Source organism: Tachyglossus aculeatus, assembly GCF_015852505.1.
Source record: "Tachyglossus aculeatus isolate mTacAcu1 chromosome 12 unlocalized genomic scaffold, mTacAcu1.pri SUPER_6_unloc_2, whole genome shotgun sequence".
NCBI classification, from domain to species: domain Eukaryota; kingdom Metazoa; phylum Chordata; class Mammalia; order Monotremata; family Tachyglossidae; genus Tachyglossus; species Tachyglossus aculeatus.
The window spans coordinates 7,543,840-7,564,022 of NW_024044829.1; the positions used below are offsets into that span (position 1 = coordinate 7,543,840).

General features: G+C 47.2%; 1 pseudogene; it reads left to right on the forward strand.

Moving 5' to 3' along the window:
- Positions 1-7,312: 7,312 nt before the first annotated feature.
- Positions 7,313-13,198, forward strand: LOC119921323 (annotated as a pseudogene).
- The last annotated feature ends 6,985 nt before the right edge of the window (positions 13,199-20,183 follow it).

Below are 20,183 nucleotides of genomic sequence, written 5' to 3' on the forward strand. Positions count from 1 at the left end.
CACGAACTCCTCACCATCAGCTTTAAGGGAGGTCAATCAGCTCTCCCTTTCCTAACTTCCCCTGTTGATCTCTTACTACAACCCAAATTGCTCAACCTCATCTCTGCTCTTCACTATCACCTGTCTCCCCTCAAATTCCTTGTCAACGTCATGCCTCTGGCCTGGAATTCCCTCCCCTTTGAATCATTCCCAAGAGGCCTTCCCTGACTAAACTCTTATTCTCTCTCTTTTCCGTGTCACCTATACACTTGGATCTATACCCTTGAGAACACCCTATACAGCACATATCCCTACACTCTTTCTACTGGTAATTTATTTTAATGTCTGTCTGCCACTTTAGACTGTAAGCCCTTTGTAGGCAGAGCACATGTCTACAATCACTATTATACTGTACTCTCCCAAACACTTAGTTCAGTGATCTGCACCCAGTAAGTGCTCAGTAAATACCGCTGATTGTTTCAAAACTGACCTCTTTATTCATCCTCCTAAAGCCATACCTCCACTCAACTTTCCCATCACGGTTGACAATATAATCTCCACAGTTTCTAAAATGTGCACCCTTGGAATTATCCTTGATTCTTCTTTCAACTATCACATTCAGTCTGTTGCTAAATTCTATCTTTTTTCTCCTTCACAATATTTCCTAGATCCACCCTTTCCTCTCCTCCAAGAAATGTGTCTACTCTATCTCTTTGACAACTATATGTGTCTCCTAACTTTTCTTTGTGTCTGCTCTTTCTGGTCTATGGAGCTCTTGGTTGTTTTGGATCATCTTTCTAAACATTGTTGGAAACACTTTATCCATCCTTCAAAAAACTTGACACAAAAGCTTTTACCATCAGCTTTAGGACACTTCTTTGACTTGTTCCCTCTTACTCATCCACTCTCTTCAACCATTACACCCCAGCTCACACGCTTTGTTCTTTCAAAATTAACCTACTACTCACTGTACCTCGTTCCCTTCTCTCCCATCTCCAACAACTGATTCACGTCTTTCGTCTTCCCTGAAACACCTTCCCCTTCAAATCAATCACATCACAATGTTCCCATCTTCAAAGCCGTTCTGACATCCTGTAATCTCCAGGTGACTTCCCCCTTTTAAATTTTCTTCACCCCAGTTACCCTACACTCCTAACATTTTTGCAACATCTTAGCCCTTTTGAGCTCACTTTCAACCTGTCATTTCATTTTTGTAAATATCGTTTCATATACCATACAATTTGAGCATTGTTTCCTCCTGTTTGCAAGTAATTATTTGTTCATCTGTGTCCTCCTCTAAATTACAAGCTCTGTATGACAGGCATCAGGTATTCCCTCCCAAGCACTTTGGTGCAGTTACTCTGAATACAGTAGGTATCAATTCATTCATTCAATCATATGTATTGAGCTCATATTTACTGTGTGCAGAACATTGTATCAGTCACTCATATTTATTGAGCGCTTACTATGTTCACGGCACTGTACTAAGTGCTAGGGAAATTAAGACAATGATATAACAGATGCATTCCCTGCCCACAATGAGCTTACAGTCCAGAGATACAGTCTAGGTACCAAATAAATATTATTGATGGATTGATTGCAGAGTGTTGCTGAGATGTTTTTGGAGGTTTGCAGCCCTAGATACCATTTGAAAGGGTTCCTATAGCTATTTGAGCCCCTGGACCTCAGTTAGCCTCTGCCAGTCCTAAAGCCCTCTGGTTCTTTCATTATTCTACCTCAGGTTTGCGAATGTTTTTTTAGTGCTCCCCAAGACCTCTTATTCCTATTGCTCTGAGCCCTCTATGGCTGAAGCCCATCAGAGGATGGCTACAAGAAGCTCATGGAGAAAAATACTCCCTCCCCTTTCTGCGACTTCCCAGGTCCACTGTTGTTACTGTTAATGATATTTGTTGAGTGCTTACTATGTGTCTGGCTCTGTGCTAAGCACTAGGGTAGATACAAGTTATTCAAGTTGGACATAGACTATGTCCCACATGGTGCTCACAGTCTTAATCTCCATTTTACAGATGAGGTAACTGAGGCCCAGAGAAGTGAAGTTACTTGCCCTAGGCCACAACGTGGACAAGTGGTGGAGCTGGGATTAGAACCCACGTCCTTCTGACTTCCAGGTCCATGCTCTACCCACTAGGCCATGCTGCTTTTCAGGTCTCCCTGGCCCCAGGAGCTTTTCCCCCAGCTCAACTGCCGACAGGTACCAAGATCTGAGATCCCAATAAAGTTCTATTTCCATAATATGACAGCAATGAACGGAATTCCAGTCCAAACTGCCATTCCCAGAACTACTACCTTTCCTCCTAGGACCCTTTGTAGTGTTTCCTGTAGGAATCCTGGCACCCATGATCCTCTGGTTCTTTTTGTCTCTACTTTTACAGCAACCCAGATTAAACTCTTACCATAACAATAATAATAATAATAATAATAATAATAATAATAATAATAATAATAATAGCACTTGTTAAGCACTTACTATGTGCCAAGCGCTGTTCTAAAACCTGGAGTAGATATAAATCATTCGTATTAGCCTCATGGGCCTCAAAGTCCTAATCCCCATTTTAAAGATGAGATAGTTGAGACCCAGAAAAGTTAAGTGACTTGCCCAAGGTCACACAGCAGACATGTGACAGAGCCGGGATTAGAACTCGAGTCTTTCTGATTCCCAGTCCCGTGCTCTGTCCACCAGACAATGCTACTTCTCTCCAAGTCCTCCGGATGCAAGGTTTCTCAGTGTCCTTCTCCACCAAGCTCAGAGCAGAAGCTCCACTCCCCCGGAGTCCTACCTCTGGATCCGAACCCGCTGGGTATCATACCCTCACCCATATCATCTCTGATAAATGATAACAATTATGGTATTTCTTAAATGCTTACTATGTGCCAAGCACTATTATAAGCACTGGAGTAGATACAAGGTGATCAGGTTGTCTCACAGTCTTAATCCCCATTTTCCCAAGGAGGCAACTGAGGCACAGAGAAGTGAAGTGACTTGCTCAAGGTAACACAGAAGACACGTGGAGGAGCTGGAATTAGAACCCACATCCTCTGACTCCCAAATCCATGCTCTATCCACTAGATCACACTGCTTCTTCACTAAGGCACGCTGCTTCCTCCCTCCCTGGGCCCTGTGTCTATCCAGGCTCCTAGCATGAGCTCTTAGTCTGTGTGCAGAGCAATGTGCTAAGTGCTTGGGAGAGAATGAAAAAAATAGTTGAGGGTCACGTTCCCTGCCCACATTGAGGTTACCATCTGGAATTCCTTTCTGCTCTCCCAGGCTGACATTTGTCTTCCTTTCGCACCCAAGATGGTGTAAAATCTTCTTCTCCAACTATCAATCATATTTATTGAGCACTCACTGTGTGCAGTGCACTGTACTAAGAGGTTGGGAGAGCATAAAGCATCAGTTGGTAAACACGTTCGCTTCTCACAACAAGCTCAAAGTCTAGGTGCACAGCTCTCCTCCTCTCACACCCAGATGGACAAGAATCGTCTTATCTAACTACCAAATAATCAATCAATCAATCGTATTTATATTGATGCTGTTGATGCCTGCTTACTTCTTTTGACGTCTGTCTCACCCCTTCTAGACTATGAGCCCATTATAGCAGGGATTGTCTCTCCTTGTTGCTGAATTCTACTTCCCAAGCACTTAGAACAGTGCTCTGCACATAGTAAATGCTCAATAAATATGAATGAAAGAATGAATGAATTTATTGAGTGCTTACTGTTTGCAGAGCTCTGTACTACGTGCTTGGGGGAGTACAACATAGCGCTTGCTGCTATAAAAGGATTCTGGAGCCTGAGCCTCAGGGGGAAAGATATATTTTTGTTTTCAATGGCATTTGTTAAGCACTATGTCCCAGGCAGTGTACGAAGCGCTGGGGTAGATACAAGCTGATCAGGTTGGACATGGTCAATGTCCCTCATGAGACTCACAGTCTTAATCCCCATTTTACAGATGAGATAACTGAGGCACACAGAAGTTAAGTGACTTACCCAAGGTCACACCACAGAGCCAGGTTTAGAAGCCGGGTCCTCCTGACTCCCATGCACATGCTCTATTAGGTCACTCTTCACCCAGGTGCTCACAGAGACTACCTGGCACTCTCTACTTCCTTCTCAATCCTTCTGTCATACAGTCTGGGCTAAATCTCCACACATGGTTCAGGGAGGGTCTCTACATGGTGACTTTTCTGGCTTTTTCCTCCCTTTCCCAAGCATTAGCCCATGGAACAATGGTCAAAGATACTTGGTAGATCAATGAGGTAATAGATTCCTTAGTCTAAGACCAGACCTTGCGTGCTTTACTGTCATTACCCAAGTTTGAGGATGTCAGAATCTGAAGTTCGTTTCTCAGGGTCACGGTTTATTTCCTTATTGCTCTTATTTTCCTTCAGTGGGTTGTTTTCCTCTGTGATATCTGAGAGCATCTTCATTAGTATGTTTTTCATAATGTCTCTGCAAAGAGGCCACTTGGGGGAACCTCATAATGTTTACTAATGGGGGCTGAGCCAACCCTGAGGTTCAATTGTCAAATGCATGTAAGACATTATACAGGATGCATTTATTCTCGGAGCGTTTTTCTGCCCAGCGCTCTCAGAATTTGTATTTTTTATTTCCACTGAGTAGTTGTTTTCTGCTGTCAAATCCCATATTACTCTTAATTAACAACTGGCTCCTGTTTTTAAAGTACTATTTCTGTATAACAGCATCCCTTGCTCTGTGAAATCGAAGTGTTTTATGCCTATTCAATGATTCTCTATTTGTTCTAGTATATTCCCAAACTATGCCACATTTTAGCATTTCAGTTCGAATTTTCATTATCTAATTAAGATTAGGGACACTCATTTCCCCTATTGAAAAGTGAGTAATTTGTTGTGAGAACTTCAGTGGTTTAAATGGAAGACATGTGGGGAAGGAATTAATGCGGGAGGTAGCCTACAAGATGTGAGACTTGGGTTAGAGATTAAATTTGGGCCAGGTGTTTTTTTCTCTTTTAAAGGTTTTTGATAAGTTGTTTCTATGTTCCAGACATTGTATTAAGCGAAGAGCACTGTACTGTACTCCAGAGACATCCGGGGAAGCTCCCTCTCTTTTTTGTCCATCCTACCTCTTCCCTTCAAAGCCCTACTGAGAGCTCACCTCCTCCAGGAGCCCTTTCCAGCCTGAGCCCCATCTTTCCCCCTCCTCCCCGTCCCCATCTCCCTGCCTTACCTCCTTGCCTTCCCCACAGCACCTGTATATATGTTTGTACATATTTATTACTCTATTTCTTTTACTTGTACATATTTACTATTCTATTTATTTTATTTAGTTAATATGTTTTGTTTTGTTGTCTGTGTCTCCCCTCTAGACTGTGAGTCCGCTGTTGGTTAGGGACCGGCTCTACATTTTGCCAACTTGTACTTCCCAAGCGCTTCGTACAGTGCTCTGCACACAGCAAGTGCTCAATAAATACGATTGAATGAATGAATGAATGAACAGCAGCTCCCTCCTCACCCAACTCCCTCAGCCATATCCCTCTCCCCACCTGGAAACCCCTTCTCCCGTCACATCTGACAGGCCACCACTCTCCCTGATGTGGACTGTGTAATTGATGCATTGAGCTCTCATTCACTGAGCACTTTAGGGACTCAGCTCCTGCAGCACTTATGAATGTATTTTTAAATTCCGTTACTTTCCCCTCCCTGTAATTTCTTTGGCGTCTGTCTCCCTCACTAGATTGCAAACTCCTTGAAGACAGAACGCATGTCTATTAATTCAATAATACTCTCCCAAGTGTTGAGTACAGTACTCTATCTAGAGTAAGTTTTCAATACTATTAATTGAACGGCTGATTAATTGGATGGATAGCCCTGGGTACCTTATTCCATTGTCTATTTTGTGAGGTTACCTTTGAGGAAATTGGCATGTATGCCACGAAAGTTTGTCATTTGGGCCTCTTCTAAGATCAAGCAATGGCCAGAGAAATGTATTAAGTCATCATTATAATCTATTGTGTTTATTAAGAGCTTACTATGTGCAAAGCACTGTACTAAGTGCTTGGCCATGTACAATGTAGCAGAGCTGGGAGACATGTTCCCTGCCTGTAATAAGTTAACAGTCCAGAGGGGGAGACAGACAGAGCCAGCTGGATATCAGAGGGGGGCATTAAATGTGTACAGTCAAATCAGAGGAAGGAACATGGCCATCACTGAGTGGAGTGAAATGATCACTTCCCTTCCTGGGGGAACCAATCAGAGGAAGGGATTGGAGGAGCAGCTCTAAAAACAATGCTTAAACGGGGAAATCCCAACAGCCAGAAAGTCTCTCAAATTTAAATTAGTGAACCACATACCTATCATATTCACGTTCTGATTTCTAATTCATCTCCTCCTCTTTTTCCCTTAATAAAACAAAATAATAATGAGATCAATGATTGTTATATATTGTAGTATAGCATATGTAGCATATGACTGTAGTATAGTTTATGGTGTATGCAGTACATGTTGGCTTACTGTGAGCCGAGCAGAGTAGTATCTGCTGGTGTTGACATGAAACAATCATGTTGGACACAATTCCAGTCCCACGGGGTGCGGGGGAGATCACAGGCTAAGGGGGAGGGAGGACAGGTACTTAATCCTCATTTTATAGATAAGGAAACTGAGGCACAGGGAAGTTTGGATGCTTTCCCCCAGTTATGTAACAAACAAGCGGCAGAACTGGGATTTCACCCTGGATCCACTGAGTCCAGGCCCGGTGGTCTTTCCACCAGGCCATGCTTTTTCTCTTCCACTCACCAGGTGAGACATCCCCTCAGAGTGGGACAGTATCCACCACCCTCCTTTGAATCAGTCTTATCCGACCCGATCACCTCAGGAGCCACCCTCTCTGAGAAGTACTACTCACCCAACTATCCATCCATCCCCCTGAGAGCCAGCACCCATTCCCTCCAGAACCAGCCTCCCACACCGGAACTATCTGCCCTGCCCAAAGGAGTCACCCCAACTTCGTTTCTCACGCTAGAACTGCCCTCCTCCACCTCCAGGAACCAATCCTCCTCATAGGAGTCATCATCCCCTACTGAAGCTCCGCTCCACCTCCTCCCCACCAAGGCTTTCTTCCCCCATCCCACCTAGAATCACTGCCTCTACCCCATTTCCCCTCATCCCCTCCCCCACCCCCGCCAGCCTAACGAGCCTCCCCAACCACCCTCTCTTTCCCCTCCCTCCATGACTCAGCTGTCTTTATGACCCTGCTCTGGGATCTTGGCCCCTGGCTCGGTGAGGCGAGTGGCTCTGCCCAGGCCCAGACAGAGGATGGGGCAGAGCCAGGAGGGAGGATGTGGATCATCCTGGAAGCCCTCCTGTTCCCAATCCTCTCCATCCTCTGGGGCCTTCAGTGGCCACTCCCTGATGAGGGATTCACCCACGCATTCCTCGGGCTGATACTCTGGCACACCCGGTGGGTCCACCTCAAGCTTTGGGAGAAAAAATTAATATCCTGGTATGGACCCGGGATTGACCGATACCATGAGTTTCAGGGGATTGGAAAACCGTCAGGTCTCCCAGCCAACTCTTTTTTGTTGTGTTTTTTTTTAACTTGTTTTATTGCATTTGCTAAGCACTCGCTGTGTGTCAAGCACTGTTCTAAGCTCTGAGGTAGATAAACATTAATCGGGTTGGACACAGTCTTTGTCTTAGTCCCATATTGGGCTCACAGGCCAGGTAAGAGGGAGAACAGGTATTGAATCCCCACTTAGAAGCTGAGGAAACTGAGGCACAGGGAGCCCTCAACATCAATGGTATTTAAGGAGTGCATACTCTATGCAGAGTGCTGTACTAAATACTTCGGAGAGTACAGTACAACAGAGCTGATAAACACGTGCCCTGACCACAACAACTTTACCATCTAGGGAGGGGCTCACAACCTAGAGGAGGAAATTATGTGATTTGTCCACGATCATACAACGGGAGAGTGGCAGACCTATATTAGAATGGGTCTTCTGGCTTCCAGGCCTGGGATTTCCCCACTAGGGCCCACTGTTTCCCACTTCCTCCTAATCCTTTTTCTTGCCCTTTCACCTCCCTGTCCTCCGTCCACTGTGCAGGAGCAACCAAGAGCCCCAAGTGAGGATGGTTGCCCCAGCTTCTTAAAAGAGCCCTGACCAGGTCTCTGAGGCCTCATGGATCATGGGAACTTGGTTGTTGCTCGAGCTGAGACAGGCTCCCTGGACGCACGCCTGGTAGGCTCTTCCTCCTCCAATCTCACTCTGCTGTCACTCTCGGTCTCCCCGCTGGCCCACCCCCACGTCTCCAGGAACAGAACCAGGGACCAAGATCCACGTTGAGTGAAGGGAAGATCTCCTTCTAGGGGACAAAATTCACAGGCATGGCCAGGCAGGGCAGGGAGGGGGAGGAAGAGAAAAATAGATAAAAAGGGATTTTTGCCTTTTTCCTAACATAGAGATCAGAGTCCATCCCTAAGTCCTGTTAACTTCGATGCCAGCCCATTAGTTAAAGTTACTGTCCTCCCTTTCCTCCTTGTTGTACAAATCCTTGAGCTGCCCCCTCTGCACCCCCCTGTAATGATAATGATGGTATTTGTTAAGTGCTCACTATGTGCCAAGCACTGTTCTAAGCGCTGGAGTAGATAAATGGTAATCAGATTGTCCCATGTGGGGATCACAGTCCTAATCCACATTTTACAGATGAGGAAACGGAGGCACAGATAATTTAAGCGGCTTGCACAAAGTCACCCAGCTGACAAGTGGTGGAGCCGAGACTATAACCCACTACCTCTGACTCCCAAGCCCGTGACCTTTCCACTAAGCCACGCTGTTTCCCAAATCCCCACCCCTGCCCAACACACACACGAGGGAGGGGGCAACTACCCTCAGGAGTCATGGCTGGCTTGGCAAGGCTTGAAGATAGAGCCCCCGAGCACAGTCTGGTCCCAAATAGCATGGAAGAGCAGAACCCACCCCTTCCTAGGAACCCCACGCAACCCATTCTCTTGGTTTCCAGTTCAGAGGCTGTGGCAAAAATTGAACAAGGACCTAGAAGAGGTTCTGTTTCTCCTGAAAAGGTGATCTACTCATTCTCTTTTCCCCCTTCCTGGGCCCCCCGCCTAGACTCTGTGATGGCCCACGACGGAAGAGAAGGACCCAGGGAAGAGTCACCCAGGGTGTGGTGGAGTGCGGCTTTAGTGTGAAGGGTGGTATATTGTGGGGGGAATGACCGGAAAGGGGAAAGGGGGCAGGCCCTGTGGGTGGGTACACGTGCTATGACAGTTGGGCACAGTTGGAGAGCAAACAGTTGCCCAGGGCTCAGGGCTCTCTCGGGGGAGGGGGGTTGGGGGGCGTTTCCCCCCCCCGCCCCCTCCAGGTCTGCATATGTCAGGACCAGGCTCCTTTCTCATTACCGATGTGAGGGTTCCCTCAATTCATTGACATTGGGACTACAGATGGCCGTCAGATTATCCCGATAGAGCCCTCAAGATCAATAGCATTGCTAGACTAGACTTCTAGACTATGAGCCCGTTGTTGGTTAGGGACCGTCTCTATATGTTGCTAACTTGTACTTCCCAAGCGCTTAGTACAGTGTTCTGTACACAGTAAGCGCTCAATAAATACGATTGAATGAATAGGCAAGAGGGATCACCTTGTGAAATGTTTTGATGTTGATTTGATAGGAATAAAAATGTTAATTATTACTAATTGTAAAAATAATAATAACAATCCTGTACCATGTTCCAAGTATCGTGCTGAGGTAGATATAAGTTAACAAGATCAGACACAGTCACTGTCCCAAATGGGGTTTACAGTATAATGAAGAGAGTGTGCATGTATTTAATCTCCAGTTTACAGATAAGGAAACTGAGGCAGAGGGAAGTGAAGTGCCTTGTCTGAGTTCACCTAGTAGGAAAATGGAGGAGTCAGGTTTAGAGGAAGTCCTGTTGACTCCCAGCCCGGAACTTTATCCTGGAGCCCCTGTCCTCAGCTTGAAGACTGATTTGTGTTGTCCTGAAAGGTGCCTGGAGAAGGAAATTTCCTCTCTGCGATGGTCCAGTTTCTGCCCCTGCCACATGCTCTCCTTCTGCTGCCATCCATCAGGCAACAACCTCCACCCCTTTGTTGTTCAGACCCGAACGTATTTCTTAGTGCTCTTGGCTATGACCACACACCAGAGCCATTCTTCTAGACTGTGAGCCCACCGTTGGGTAGGGACCGTCTCTATGTGTTGCCAACTTGTACTTCCCAAGCACTTAGTATAGTGCTCTGCACACAGTAAGCGCTCAATAAATACGATTGATTGATTGATTGATCACACCAGCTGGGGTCAAATCCCAGTGTCTATTCTGTCAGCGGTGGTCCCTATCTAGGTTTGAGGGTCATGGAGGGGGTGGGTTTCCTTCTAGAAAAGAGAAGCAGACCAAGAGCCAGCTGCTGAAGCTTCAAAGCGTGAGGGCCTGGTCTGTCAGTTATGGGAAATTGCTTCCCCTCAGCTGGAAAGAGTGGGTATTCTTTGACAGGCGCTACAAGGACAGAGGCTCTGATAAATCACATTGTACAGCCTGCCAAAGCCTCAGAGAGAAGGTTCAGGGCGTGTCTTCGAGGGACAGACCTATCTGCTCCATACCCTCACTGCCCTTTACCGTCAGGAAGAAGATGTTTTGGCCCAGAACGTCTTTCTCCCGAGGCCCGGAGTCAGGAACTCAACCTGCCAGGAAGAGCAGATCATGGCTACTTAAGTCCTCCTCGTTGACCAAACTTTCCTCTAACTTAAGAGACCCGATTATCCCTAAAGGCAAAGGACCTACAACTCGACAGCTGGAGGAGAGAGATCAACGTTTTAGGGGAGCTGAGCTTCGCTTGCTCTGCCCACGGGCGAATAGCTTGTCCTGAAACAGAATCCCATGAGGAAACAGAGCCAAAATATGCCAAGTTGCAGACAAAGAATAAGGGGACCATGACCTCCTGCCAGTCCCCTCACCTCAGCCCAAACAGCCACGGCCCCCTGGGTCTGATAATTCCAACGGCTTCCACTGGCCCCGCTCCCTGGAATAGTGAAGCCAAGGCATCGTCCTAGGACCAGAGATATCCAGAGAGCCACATGCTCCAGGTGGGAGGGCAGGATACCCACCCAAATGATGCCCAACACGACTCTCCTGAGAGGAGAGGCTTCTGCCAAGGAATGTCCAGCCCCCTGGGGTCCTCACTGATTAAGGACCCGGGCCACATTAAGGACTCGGGCCACAGTGTGCCAGAACTCACCGATGGCATATCTAAGGTTCTGAGACTCGAGGACTCCCCCAGGCTGAAAAGTGATAGTGGGCACTAGAAGACAACACTGATGCAAAGCACCATCAGCCTATTGCTGGGGAAATCTCCTTCGTGGGGCACAGCGAGAGGGACGATACTGGCACCACACCGCCGCCAGCTCCTCCTTCTTCACTGAGCGCCCCAGCTCTCTCCAGCCCCAGATATCCGGACCCAGCCATCCCACCAGCCATCCCATCTTCCCCAGCTCCAGGGTCCCTGAACACAGACACCAGAGAACAGAGAGGCCGGTTACATGGTGTGACAGGAGGGTGGAGTCATTCCTGAAGCTGAGTTTGAAATCAGGACCACGGGAACACCAGGGAAAAATCAAGGCTGGCGACCTGTCCAAAGAATAGTAAAGGCCCTGGAAACCCTCTTGAAGAGAAAGCACGTTGCTTTTCATTCTGGGCTTTCTCTCATACATTACCTAACTGGGCCTGTCATGGTGTCCCCATTAGGGCTGATCCGGCTGGCCGCGAGACCAGGCCATGAGCCTACCCCTACTGGAGACCATCCTGGCTGCTGTGTGGCTGACTGGGTGAATGGGGAGACATCTGAGAAGGCCCATGTCTTACCCGCTGCTGAACTTCACCAGGCTCCAATGGGCAGCAGAGAGCGCCACCACTCCCAGGAAGCATAGAACGGAGCCAGACCTCAGATCCAAACCTTGCGGGCCCCGGGACCGAAGAACGATGAGCCAGGTTCCCTCCCCATCAACTCACCCCTCGGCCCTCCCAGGTCTGCAGGCCACTTGGGAGTCATCACGCCTATACAGAAAGGGAAGAAGGACGCTAAAGACCACAGCAGGACCTCTGTCTCTGCCCTGACAGCAAAGGTCCCAGGACCAGCCAAATCCTGGGGCCCCGTTTCTTCCACCTTGGGCCCAGCAAGGATCAGCAAGAGCAACCAGTCATTCTCCATCCTGGGCTTGTTGAAAATAAATGGTTCTTCCTGCAGGAAAGCTGGGTCGTTCATTCATTCAATCGTATTTATTGAGAGCTTATTGTGTGCACATCACTGTACCAAGTACTTGGGAAGTACAAATCGACAACATATGGAGATGGTCCCTACTCAACAACGGGCTCACAGTCTAGAAGGGGGAGAGAGACAACAAAACAAAACAAGTAGACAGGAGACAGGTGTTAAAACCACCAGAATCAATAGAGTATAGCTATTTAAACATTAATAAAAGTAATAGAGTAATAAATGTGTACAAATATACACAAGTGCTGTGGGGAGGGGAAGGGGGTCGGGTGGGGGTGCGATGGAGAGGGCAGGAGGAGGAGGAGAGGAAAAAGGTGGGCTCAGTCTGTGAAGGCCTTCTGGAGGCTCAATCTGGGAAGGCGTGTCTTTCATCTGTCCCTTTGGGCCTGGGTTTGATCCTGGCTAGCATTGGATTTTGGGCCCTGGGTATGTCAGGCATGAGTGCTCCCTCCTACTAGGGGGATGCAGTGTGGCTTACTGGATAAACCACTGGCAAGGGAGTCAGGAAAACTGGGTTCTAACCCTGATTTCGCCACATCTGCTGGCTGACCTTGAGCAAGTGGCCTCACTTTTCTGGACCTCAGGTACCTCATCTGTAAATGGGGCTTAAGAGTTGGAGCCCCATGTGGGACTCAAGCCTGCCCAATCTGATTTGCTTGTATCTAACCCAGTGCTTCCAACAGTGCTTGGCACATACCAAGTGCTTAAGTACTTATTATTGAGGCCGTTGGTCTCACTGGGGTTTTGGTGAGAAGAACAGGTATGGTGGGGAGGGGCTGTGGAAATCAGGCATGGGCGGACTAGGGGACAGTCCGCTATGGGCAGGGAACGCATCATGTATTAGTAACCCTTACATCCATTTGGGGTTTTATGTGGTACAGTAGGGAACATTCCTCCGACAGGCACAACATGATTCCATGACAGAATATGCGTGAGTGTTGTCGGTGTGTGGAGTGTGTAGGCAAACTGTACCTCAGTTACCTCATATGTAAAATAAGGATTATTTGAACAACAGTAAAAAATGGGGATTCATTCATTCATTCAATTGTATTTATTGAGTGCTCACTGTGTGCAGAGCACTGTACTAAGCGCTTGGGAAGTACAAGTTGGCAACATATAGCGATGGTCCCTACCCAACAGTGGGCTCACAGTCTAGAAGGGAGAGACAGACAACGAAACAAAACATATTAACAATATATTTAGAATAATAAATAATAGAATAATAGAATAAATATGTACAAGTAAAATAAATAAATAAATAGAGTAATAAATATGTACAAACATATATACATATATACAGGTGCTGTGGGGAGGGGAAGGAGGTAAGGCGGGGGGGGGATGGGGAAGAGGAGAAGGGGGAGAGGAAGGAGGGGGGCTAAGAATGTGATCCAAGTGTGGAACTGGGACTGTGTTCATCCAGATTAACTTGTATCTACCCCAGTGCTAAGAACAGTTCTTGGCACATAAAAAGCACTTAACAAGTACCATAATTATTAGTAGGTTTAAGAGTCACCCAGCAAGGATCTATCCTTCTGGGAACACAGAATAGAAAAGGGTTTTGGTTTCATATTGGACTGTTTGGTCTCTTTCTTAAGCATGGCTAGATTTTCACTGTCAGTAGCATCAACACAAAGGATGGCTATATGTTCATCTCTCAATCCATAAATCCGTACTAGAAAAATTTTTTAGCCGAAGCTAGGAGTGCACAGAATTCCAACCATTCACATGTTTGCATTATATATTGTGGCTGGAATGTGATTAGGGAAACAAAAACTCACTATTGGCTTCAAAGCTCCCCATCACCTTGCCCCTTCTTACCTCACCTCCCTTCTCTCCTACAACTCAGCCCACACACTCCACTCCTTTAGTGCTGATCTTCTCACAGTGCTACTTTATCTTCTGTCCCACCGTCGACCTCTGGCCCACATCCTACCTCTGACCTGGAACACCCTCCTTCCTCAAATATGCCAAACAATCACACTTCCCCCTTTCAAAACCCTACTGAAGGCTCACTTCCTCCAAAAGCCCTTCCCAGACTAAGTCTCCCTTTTCCTCAGCTCCCTCTCCCATCTGTATCACCCTGACTTGTTCCCTTTGCTCTAGCACCCACCCCCGCCTCCCAACCCCACGGCACTTGTGCATATTTATACATATCTATAATTCATTTTATTTATATTGATGCCTGTTTACTTGTTTTGATGTCTGTAGACCCCTTCTAGACTGTAACTCTTTTGTGGGCAGGGATTGTCTCTCTTTATTGCTAAATTGTACTTTCCAAGCACTTAGTACAGTGCTCTGCCCACAGTAGTACTTAACAAATACGATTGAATGAATGAATGAATGAATGAATGAATTAGAGAATCTGAGTTTGTTTGCATACAGGATATGGTGGAGGTGGAAGAAATGTCTTGTACTCCTTGTGGCTTATCAATGGACTCCATGGCGACCCCAGTGCAAGTTTTTCTTTAACCCAAAGTTTTGCAACAAAGCAGCGCCTGCGTTTTAAGAATACCAGCTCTTCAATACTTGTACATATTTATTCTATTTATTTTATTTGGTTTATATGTTTTGTTTTGTTATCTGTCCCCCCCTTCTAGACTGTGAGCCCACTGTTGGGTAGGGACCGTCTCTATATGTTGCAAACTTGTACTTCCCAAGCGCTTAGTACAGTGCTCTGCACACAGTAAGTGCTCAATAAATATGATTGAATGAATGAATACAACAAAAATGCAATTTGATAAGTTGAATTTTTTCCTGAGAGCCCACCACAACAACAAGATTTCCACGGTTCAGTGACTGATATTCGTGAACATTTTATTGGCACATCTTGGACATATATTCTGACAGGAAAGAGGATGAAAAGTCAATTCCTACATGCTCCCACAAAAAGCGCTGATAGTCATGTCAATGACGTTACAGATTGACTGATGAAACACTGAAGAATTCTGTAAAATTAGTGTTTGTACTGTTACTAAATTCAATTAGTGAAGGCTTACCTAAGGCAGTCAAGTTGAGCTAAGCGCCTTAACCTGAATTTTTTTCCCCTTCACTTCCTTCTGCTTAAGGCTTCCTTCCCCATGGCAGCATGAATGTCATCTCCAGAGATGAGCTCTGGACGTCTGCAAACTACCCAACTTTGGTTGACTTCTCAAGCGTCAAGCAACACTCTAAAAACATACAAACCACTTAGGCTGAATAGAGTGTTGAGGGGAATGGGATGGTCCACAGTGTCGAAGGCAGCTGAGAGGTCGAGGAGGACTAGGATAGAGTAGGAGCCATTGGATTTGACAAGAAGGAGGCCATTGGTGACCTGTGAGAGGGCAGTTTCGGTGGAATGCAGGGGACAGAAGCCAGATTGGAGGGGGTCTAGGAGAGAGTTGGAGTTGAGGAATTCGAAACAGCGAGTGTAGATGCCTCATTCCAGGAGTTTGGAAAGGAAGGGTAGGATGGAGATAGGGCGATAACTAGAAGGGGTAGTGGGGTCTAGAGAGGGTTTTTTAGGGTGGGGGAGAAGTGGGCATGTTTGAAGAGAAGAAGGAACCAGTGGAGAGTGAGCAGTTGAAGATGGAAGTTAAGGAAGGGAGGAGGGAAGGGGTGAGAATTTTCATAAGATGAAAGGGAATGAGGTCCATAGCCCAGGTGGATGGATTACCACTTGAGAGGACGGAGAAGATCTCATCTATAGGTACCTCCCAAGTCCATGCATCCCTATCCCAATAGGAGGGAGAACAAAATGAATCCACATTTTGCAGATGAGGGAGCAGAGAGGCACAGAGAAGTGAAGTGCCCAAAGCCAAACAAGAGGTATGTGGGAGAGCTGGAATTGATCAATTAATCAAACAAAAAATAAATGTCATTGATTGATTGATTGTTCTTGGAAGACGTTCAGATTGAAAGAAAATTAGAGAAGCAACATGACCTAAAGGATAGAGCATGGGACTGGGTGTCAGAGGACTTGGGATCTAATCCTGGCTCTGCCACTTCTCAGCTGGGTGACCTTAGGTGAGTCACTTCACTTTCCTGTGCCTCAGTTACTTCAACTGGAAGGTAGGGATTTAGAGTGTGAGCCCCATGTGGGACAGGGACTGACCATGTTTTACCTACCCCCAGGGCATACTACAGTTATTAGCTCATAGTAAGTGTTTAAGAAGTGCATTAACAAACAATAGGTTCCTGCAAAGAGATAGTAAGCATCATTTGCATGCATCCCATTGTGTTGTCGTTTGGCTCCCCAAGAGCTCGACCTGGCACAGGAAGGGCTTGAGGGGTGGAGTCGGTCTTCTGGGCACGTTGAGTTTCTGAGGAAACTGGGGTGTGCTTTCCAGCTTGTTTGCCCCTTGAGGAGTTTGGATTCTCTCCTCTCCCATTCCAACCTGTTTTTCTAAAGATAAATAGGATGAAAAATTCTTCAAGAAAATTCAAACACGTCCATGAGGTTTCCAAAAGAATCGACCTCACAATCCAAAATAGGGCCAAGTTGACAGGGGCCTAGAGGTCCCTTCCCAGTTTTTCAAGTAGTTCGTCTTGACTCTGGGGCTCTAGGGAAGTGTTTCTCGAGTCCCCTAGAACATTGATTAAAAAGATGGTTTTTAATTCAGTGGCAGTCGATGCTATTTATTGAGGGCTTACTGCATGCAGAGCACTGTAGCAAATGCTTGCGAGAGCACAATTCGACAGAGTTGGTAGAGCCTGTACTTGTCTGGAATGTGGCAATGGGTTCCATGGCCGCAGTGCACCTTGGAAAAAATCCTGGGTCCAGTTTCCTGGGCTACAAGGCCGCAGCCGAGATTCCGACCCTGACCCCACCCAACGGCTCTGAGAAGGAAGCCCTTCCCTCTCCAGTCTGAAGGGCTTGAGTCTGATCTACCCGCCTGGTGTCCAAAGTGGACACCTGCCTGGGCAGGCCCATGTTGAATCCGGAAAAGGTGGGTTTTTTTCTCTTTTGGTAACTGTTCATTCATTCATTCGATCAATCGTATTTATTGAGTGCTTTCTGCGTGCAGAGCACTGTACTAAGCGCTTGGGAAGTGCAAGTCGGCAACATAGTAGGAGGAGGACTAATAGTAGTAGTAATAGCAATAGTATTTATTAAACAACTACTGTGTGTAGAGCTCTCTACTAAGCACTGGGGAAGAAAATACACGTGAGAGTTAGACATGATCCCTGGACCTCCAGGGGCTCACAATGTTAGAATAAAACATAAGGATAGTAAGGATGAGGTTGCTAAAAAAAGAGGAAATCTGCATCTGGGTCATAATTCCTTTAACTCCTCAAAGGTTCTCTTTGCAGGCCTTAAAGGCCATAGGTAGAGAAACAAATTAGAGGGTTTTTTGGTTTTGTTTTTTTTTTGGCGTAAATCATACACTGAATACACTAACTCTGCAGGGCTCGAGAAGTTTAGGTAGGAGTACGTAAAGTCTGGAGATTATTTTGCATGAAGCAAATTTCTCCTTTTTCACCTCAAATATTCTCTTTGGAGGCCTGGATGATCATAGGTAGAAAAATACAAGCAGGAGATTTTTTTGCATCAAGTCAATTTCTCCCGTTCCATCTCCTATATGTTGTCTTCAGGTCTTGAAGATCTGTGGTGGACAAATTAATGGAATAATTTCTGAAAGAAGCAAGTTCTCCTTTTGCATTTGTATTATTCCCTTTTTCAGGCACTAAAGACCGGGGGTAGTGAAATCAATTCAGGAGGTGTTTTGCAGAAAGCCAATATCTCCCTTTCCACCTCAAACAATACTGATTCACTCTCAAATAAAAAATCTTGAAGGCCTGAAGTGTTAAGCACCAAGAGCCAGGAACTGTTTTAGGTGTTGGTTGTAGGTGGCGAGTAATCAGGTTGGACCCAATCCCTGTCCCATGTGGGCCTCACCTTCTCAATCACCATCTGATAGATGGGGGAAGTGAGGCCCAGAGAAGTGTAGTTATTTGACCAGGGTCACCCTGTAGACAAGTAGAGGTGATGGGATCAGAACCCGCCTTATGTCCACTGGGCCATGCTGCTTCTCTACTCCAGTTGAGGCCCTCGAGACCGATCTGGGTTGTGCCTGATCGTCCCCACATCTTCCCATGCCTGACTACCGCAACTTCATACTCCCGCTCCCCGTTCGTCTTCCCAACCACGAGAAGGGTGATGGACACCATCCAGATCCCCACAGTGGTCAGAAGCTCTCAGACAGCGGGACAGCCCTGTCGCAGAAAGATGACTGCATTTAATAGATTGAGATGCTGAATGACATCAGATGCTGTACTACGGAAGGAATTGACTGATTCCCCCGAGCACGAGCAGTGCTCTGGTCCATCTGCAGGTCAGGGTTCTGCAGTTTAGGGGGCCTTGGACCTATTCGGCCTAGGGCCTGGGAAGACATCCTTAGGACGATTCTGAAGTGGAGAGGGGTGAGGGCCGCTGCTCAGCAAGGTGGAGAAGCCCACCCACAGGCGTGAAAGACCCTCGGTGAAGAACGGTTTGGTGTTCCCCGGACAGGCAGAGTTCTGCTTCTTCCCTCCCCTGCACGCATCTCTTAGCAGACCCCTGGAGCCTAATTCCAATGCCCGATGTTTGGCAATTGACCTGATCCACATCTGTAACCTCCTGGGCACAGCCTTCGGTGTCATCTGTGTGCCTTTGCTCGTCCATGCTGGGCCCGGGTTCGAAGCTTTAAGGCCATGGGACTCGGAAGGAGCCAGGGCCGTCGCTGCCAGGGTAGGAACGAGGGGCCTGGTCTGGCCTTGGCCGGTGTCCATCCCCCCTCTATGGACTGAGCTCTGGGCATGTTACTCCCCTCCTCAAAAATCTCCAGTGGCTAACTGTCAATCTGCGCATCAGGCAGAAACTCCTCACCCTCGGCTTCAAGGCTCTCCATCACCTCTCCCCCTCCTACCTCACCTCCCTTCCCTCCTTCTACAGCCCACCCCGCACCCTCCACTCCTCTGCCAGTGATCTCCTCACCGTGCGTCGTTCTCGCCTATCCCGCCATCGACCCCCAGCCCACGTCATCCCCCGGGCCTGGAATGCCCTCCCTCTGCCCATCCACCAAGCTAGCTCTCTTCCTCCCTTCAAGGCCCTACTGAGAGCTCACCTCCTCCAGGAGGCCTTCCCAGACTGAGCCCCTTCCTTCCTCTCCCCCTCTTCCCCTTCTCCATCCCCCCACCTTACCTCCTTCCCTTCCCCACAGCACCTGTATATATGTATATATGTTTGTACATATTTATTACTCTATTTATTTATTTATTTGTTTTACTTGTACATATTTATTCTATTTATTTTATTTTGTTAGTATGTTTGGTTTTGTTCTCTGTCTCCCCCTTTTAGACTGTGAGCCCATTGTTGGGTAGGGACTGTCTCTATATGTTGCCAACTTGTACTTCACAAGCGCTTAGTACAGTGCTCTGCACGCAGTAAGTGCTCAATAAATACGATTGATTGATTGATTGATTGATTGACTGCTGTAGGGTTCGTGGAGGGCCTTCAGGCCTGGGAAGGGGGAGTGATGAATTAGCAGGGTGGAAATCCGATCCATCTGGCCCCTCACTCTCTGGGCCCGGGGCCCCAGTGCTTTTTCTTCCAGGTTTGTCCCGGTCCTGGGATTCCTGGGAATGGTGGCCGGCCAGTGATTTCTCTGGATCATTTGCCGCTGGGGTAGGCTCTCCAGGCATCTTCCCCTGAGCCCGATCAGCCGCACTGATCAGGGCCGGCTGGCCCTCCGGTCTCTCAGTAGGGTGGGTCGGCCCCGTTGGGGATGATAGACCGGGTGTACTCAGGGGACATATAAAATGGAGACCGGAGAGGAAGGCCACGTGCTTCAGCAGTAAGGCCGATTCCAGGGCCTTCAGGGACTCCTCCGACACGCCACCTAGATTGGTGAGTTTTCCCCCGGGCTCCTGTGGTATGGAGCTCCAGCTC